Source organism: Onychostoma macrolepis, chromosome 15 (genome assembly GCF_012432095.1).
Source record: "Onychostoma macrolepis isolate SWU-2019 chromosome 15, ASM1243209v1, whole genome shotgun sequence".
Classification (NCBI taxonomy): domain Eukaryota; kingdom Metazoa; phylum Chordata; class Actinopteri; order Cypriniformes; family Cyprinidae; genus Onychostoma; species Onychostoma macrolepis.
The window spans coordinates 19,659,525-19,665,524 of NC_081169.1; the positions used below are offsets into that span (position 1 = coordinate 19,659,525).

The window sequence follows — 6,000 nt, forward strand, 5'->3', positions numbered from 1 at the left end:
TGGCATACGCCGCAAAACTCTGGAGTTGTAATAGCATGGCGCTGAGTCTTCATGGCTGTCAGTGGACAGCAGCGAGCGGGTGCTGTAGGTCCAGACTGGTGCACTCATTTGTCTTCATCTGCTTTCCCAGCGTGTTATCATCTCACTTACAGCAGGGCAGCCACACTTCCATCTCAGAGGCTGATGAGACTGACCCTGGAGCTCAGATACTGCCTGGAAAGCTCTCTTTTCTCTCATCTAAGCATCTTGCCACCATCTCTGACCATCTGGCTGTTATGTGCTCCTCTTTAGTATCTCTGAATGAAGCATTTCAGTAAGAAATGTTTAAGCGAAGAAGGTTTCCACAGTCATAATCTTACTTCTAAAGAGTGTCACAGTGGGGCGGCAGACACATGACAGGTGGCCCGCTGTTCCCCTGGCCCGCAGTGACCCCAATCTGTCCTCCTTTAATATATATTTTCAAGGCCAAATCCAAGAAATGAGGGAGGGAAGGCATTTTATATTGAGCTCATTTCTTCTCATTCCTAATGGACTGTAAAAAAGTGGTCACATGCAATTGTTACTGTGATGAGCTGTTTCTAACCCTTACATTTAGATTTGCTAGCGTAACCTAATGTATTTATGTTACATAGTATTTTGTCTTGAATGATTCATTTAATTTAGACGTTATTTAGAATTCAGATTCATTAATTGAAGTATATACTGTTGTGCGAATGAAATCTCCAAATTAGTTTGTAGCAGTATGTGTTTCATACATTCTGTCATATGTTCTTGGTTATAATCTTGCTCAGCATCACACCCCAGGGTTGAATAATCTAATCAAAGAGATTTAAAGAGTCATTTCCAGCAGTTCACTGATTGGCAGCCTGTCAGGAAATTCAAAATAGTGTATGCAAAGATTCCAAGAGCGGTCATGAAAACTAATTAAGAGTTCACTTATCAAAATTGCATCTTATTTTGCATAATATTAGTTTAAAGGAAAGGAAAATAAACCAAAAATATGCAACATGTTATTTAGTAGAGTTCATTTCAAATCAAATGAATAATTCTGCCTACGTTTTGGAGAAGATGTGTCCATCTGATTTGAAACGCTCAACTTAAATTATTGAAAAATCAAGCTTAATGCTTAATCCAAATCCTCTGAAAAAAAAGAGGAAGCTCCAGCTGCGAGCTGAACCGCAGGTGATTGTCAATCACCTTATTCACAGCCTATTCAAACTATTGATCATCCACTGCAGGGATTGATTTCACTGCAGTATCCAAATGCTCCATCTAAACTGAACTGTTTATTTGTTCTTAATTTGGTCTGATTTTGCTTTTGAGCCAGCTGAGCTTTTGGTTAAAACACATTAAGCCTTTTGCAATGACACACACACAGACATATAAGTGTATTGCGGAATCCGTATACTCGTTATTTTTGCGGACACATTTCAAACGTTATCCATTTCGCTGGTTCACGTCCAGTATTTACTAGACACTTACAGCGGCAAGAGAGGAAAGGAGATAAATTAGACGATGCATTAAAATTTTGTTAGGAATAGTCTGTCTTTGATTATTTATGCTTTGTGTTGCTTGAGGCACATTTACATTTGCAGATTTACAGCCCGGCCATAAACAAGGCACTATAACTAAAATTCGCTCAATAAATGCTGGCTGAAAAGATGGCGACTGCTGGCCCCTGGACACCGGTTTATTGACCACTAAACTACAACGGATGCGTGCACGAAGAGGTGTAGCCGAAGTACTGACACCAGAGCACTTTAATACCCACAGACCACAGACAAGTAAGTGTGATCGTTCTGTGGCCTCTTCTGGGAGACTGAAGCAAGTCCCGGCAAACCGCAACTCACACACATGCATATACAGTAGTGCTCGCTGACACAAACTGACAAGACTGCAGCATTATTTCCATGTATTTTGCAGGAACTCATCACCATCAGCTGCATAGGATGACACTGCATTCCAAGAAATGTAGCCCTTTCTTTCTCCAGTGTAATGTCTTCATTTTTTTTTTTTCAGCTGCTGCAGTAAGTAAATGTAGTGGTTTCTCATCACAAATAGACTGTGAAGTCTTTCATCTGTGCAGACTCAGCTGTCTGGTTCTGTACAATGAAATTTAACAAGCTGCATTATTACTATCCTTTCTCCTGCTTTTGTTAGTTCCTTATACAACAGTAAAGGTAGAATAAGCCCTTAAAGGGATTGCAGGAACACAAAAGAAGATATTTTGAGTAATGTTTCATACTTCAGACATCAATGGTCACCAAAACTGATTGTTTGACAGCCAACATTCTTCAAAATGTATTCTTTCTGTTTTGCAGAAGAAAAAAAAAGAAAGCTTTGGAACGACATAATGGTGAGTAAATAATGACACAATTTTCATTTTTTGGCAGAGCTTTCCCATTTTTAGCGCAATAACCCGTGTCTTAATCACTAAACACTTAGTCCAGTTCAACTTGAATGACTGTCGATCTTTTCTATGTAAATTGGGCTTATTATCAATTGTTTATTATTTACAATACTCAGTGCTTTTCTAGTGCAATTATTGTTTCAAAAAGACAGTACATACACTTTTATTGATCATGAAAGCGGTAATTTATCAAATGATGATCAGACTACGAAGAAGAGCCTTATAATATCAGGGTTCAACTGGCTTTCAAACCCCCAACAAGTTAGTTGACCGCCCAAGACTGAAATTACAACAAGGTTCAATTACTTTACAAAATATGCAAATACATATTAACAGCCATGGCAAAAACAGTCCATTCAATCTATTCAGAACTCTTCCGTCAGGTTTGTGGGACCACAGGAGATGGAAGGGAAATAAGACTGTCCCGATAAAGCCAGAAAAAATGTCCAGAAGCACAATCAACCACCCTCCATGCATTCATTGTTTAGAATAGGTTTTAGCGAGGCTGGAGAAACACTGCAATCACCAGTGGTCGGTCAAGCCATTGGAGATCTAAAGGGAAAAGGGTGGCCTGTACTAATCAAAAATAATATTATATTGGAAGGTATTTGCATTAATTGAGACCTGCCTCAAGTCTGAACAATCACTTTTTGTCTGACTGCTTCAGTTAGCTTAAACTAAGTCTTGCTGTAAATATTGTTCAGATACTTGACCTTGTAGCCAGAAATTTTATCATATACTGAAAATAATCTTTGAGCGCTTTTTTGTCAAACATGTAAAGGTGAGCCATTATTTTGATAGCATAATCTTTTCATGCACAAGTTACCATATTTCTTTTTTAAATAGGGATAAAAACTAATAAAGGGGACACTATGACATACAGTACAAGCACACCGATGCAATGCAATCATGAAAGATTATGTATTCATACACAACTCTACGCACAGATACCTCTCTTGGAGATGAGACGGTTTGCCCCATAGGCGGTAAATGTATGCTGCTGAAAGGTCAACCATGACAAAATGATCTTGATTAACCCTGTGAGACAAGAAAGCTGAAGACGGACTCATTTACAGGCAGTCTGGATATATTCCTTTTTCATGACCATAAAGAACCGATATAATGATGAAGGATGAGGTAGGAAAGCCTTAATGAAATCTATGGCATCTGGTCACACTCAAAAGACACATGTTAGTGCAGTTCATCAGATAACCGCAGCTCTTATGAACAAATCCTATCACTGGGCACATCATATTAATATACACAAGTAAAAAAAAAAAGACATTGTATATTACAATTATGTTTTGTAATATCACACAGACAAACAAGGTAATCGATGTTGTATAATGACCCAAGAATCCCCCATTTAGATTCTCAAATCAAAGCTATACATTTTCTCACTTGAAAATAATTCATTAATAACTTTAACAAACATTATTACTTTCAATGATGCATAATGGATCGTAAAAATTAAATAATTTTAAATATAAACATTTTATTTATTTATTTATTTACTTTTTATCTATGGACCCCTTATAGAGTACCTTCACTGGCTCTATTTTTGTGTAACTCCGATCACTTCTGAGTGCTTGGTTTTAACCAATTACACTAAAACAGCCATTTCTTTGATTCTAAAACATTATTTGTACTTTTTAGACTTATAAAGCAGTACAGTCGACATGTACTTAGGCAAAATGTCCATGTTTTAAGCACAAAGGAAAATCCTCAAAGCAGAAACAGCAGGTTGAGTCACAGTCATCAACACTTGTTTGCATTATTTTTGACAAAACTCCCCTTGACTCGAACTGATATAATGGTGTATAAAAGTGACGCATTATATAATTCACGTAAACTTTCCAATGTATTTAGAGTGCAGCTATAAAACATACTAGATTAAACATTAAAACAATACTTTTGTTAGGTGGAAAAAAAATATTTTCATGCATTTATAATTTGTTAAACCTTAAGAAATTCTCTTACCTTTCGCTACTACCCGTCGGCAGTGAAGAATAACAATCTTGTAGCATATTAAATGTTTTTCAGAGCTTGAGATTTCCTTGTGTTGAATGTCTCTTCATGAACATGAGCATCTCTTTCATCTCTGAGGCGAGCCGCATCTCGCTTTCTCACTCTGTTTTGCTATTTTGCTCCACTTGATGTGTGTCACTAATCCTCTTGCATTTTCTTATTTTGCATAGCTGTGAAACCACTATAACAGCGATAATCCTTATCTAAATCCGTTGCCGTGTTCCCTTTGCTTTGCAGTCCCACGTTTCACTGTGTGAACGCACGTAAGAGCCCAGCTGTTTTTAAGTCGGACAGCGCTGCCCGTGTGCGCATGCGCAGAAAGAGAGAGAGAGGGACCAGACCACACTGGGAGGAGAGAGTTTGGGACCGGAGCATCTGTAGCACTTTCAAGGAATCCGTTACACAAAACGTACCTGTAGGGGAGACTGAGGAGTGTGTAACACCGGGTGAGTTGTAACAAAACCGGCTTAACCAATTAAAAATGAGCTACTGGGTGACATCACTATATCGTACATGAGCACCACCCTCCTGAGGCGACGGTATCTATGTAAAAAATATAAAACATTTACAGGACATAAAAAAGTTTGTGAGAATTAGTCAAACGAAGAATAATTTATCTAATTTTATGTCTCTGGAAATTATCTTTGACATATGTTGGTTTTTGTTCCTGTTTATTAATGAGAGATTAAAGGCCCTGGGTGGCATTTTGTTATAGTGTTATTATTTTGTATAATTGAATATTTATTGTAATTCATTGGGTTATTCTTCAATAATTCCACGAGTTAGTACATTTCAGACATCGTTGTTACTTAAACTGTAGTCTAATTGGGTAAAATTATTCAATTTGAATGCATAATGTTGTTATTATGGCAAATCTTTAATTCAGATATGAGTAATTAAATATTTATATGTTCATGTACCTTTATATAAGTTAAAATACATTCTACATTTCAAGCAATCTATCTACACACAAGCAATCTATAGGCTACACACCAATGTAATAAGTATTACAAACACATGCATCATCAGACTGGACATAAACTTATATCTAAATATCAGACATCATCCTGAAATAAAAAAGCAGAGGCATAACCACAATAGACATTAAAGAGGAAAGTTTGTCCTCAATCTGGAACATTTCATTATACCCTTGTCTAACAGAGTATTTTTCCCTTCACGGTTAATGAGGCTCGAAATGTGATGCACTGATATAGATATACTATATAATGAGAAGAAATCACTCTTTCATATTCCATTCTTTCATTTTCAAGTTGATTATCATATCATATCATATCACTTCATATCAGATGAAGTTTAGGCTGAGTGCTCGATTCATAATCGTTAACATAAGTGTTGATAGCGCAATAAGCCCTCTCATCAGATTTATGGTCTTGTTGTTTGGGAATGTAAGTCACTGCATGCTTCTGAAGAAAGTACCAACATATTTATCAGCTCTAAAAAACACTGCCGCCTGTGTAGTGCCTCTGTAATACACACAAGTGTACACAAATCCCCCACACACACTCATAAACCCACACAGACGCAAAATAAATAAATAATGA

The 6,000-nt window shown here is 37.0% G+C and overlaps 1 protein-coding gene across 6 annotated transcripts in view; it reads right to left on the reverse strand.

Moving 5' to 3' along the window:
• LOC131554185 (sialate:O-sulfotransferase 1) overlaps nucleotides 1-4,868 on the reverse strand; it is a 67,900-nt gene extending 63,032 nt beyond the window's left edge. For 3 of the 6 annotated variants that reach the window (XR_009274355.1, XR_009274356.1, XM_058799386.1), the window contains exon 1: nucleotides 4,391-4,866. The gene's annotated coding sequence lies outside the window, so the exon portion shown is untranslated. Of the gene's footprint in view, nucleotides 1-4,390 lie in introns of all 6 variants that reach the window. The other 3 variants (XM_058799391.1, XM_058799389.1, XM_058799390.1) reach the window with 1 other exon arrangement.
• Nucleotides 4,869-6,000: the final 1,132 nt, after the last annotated feature.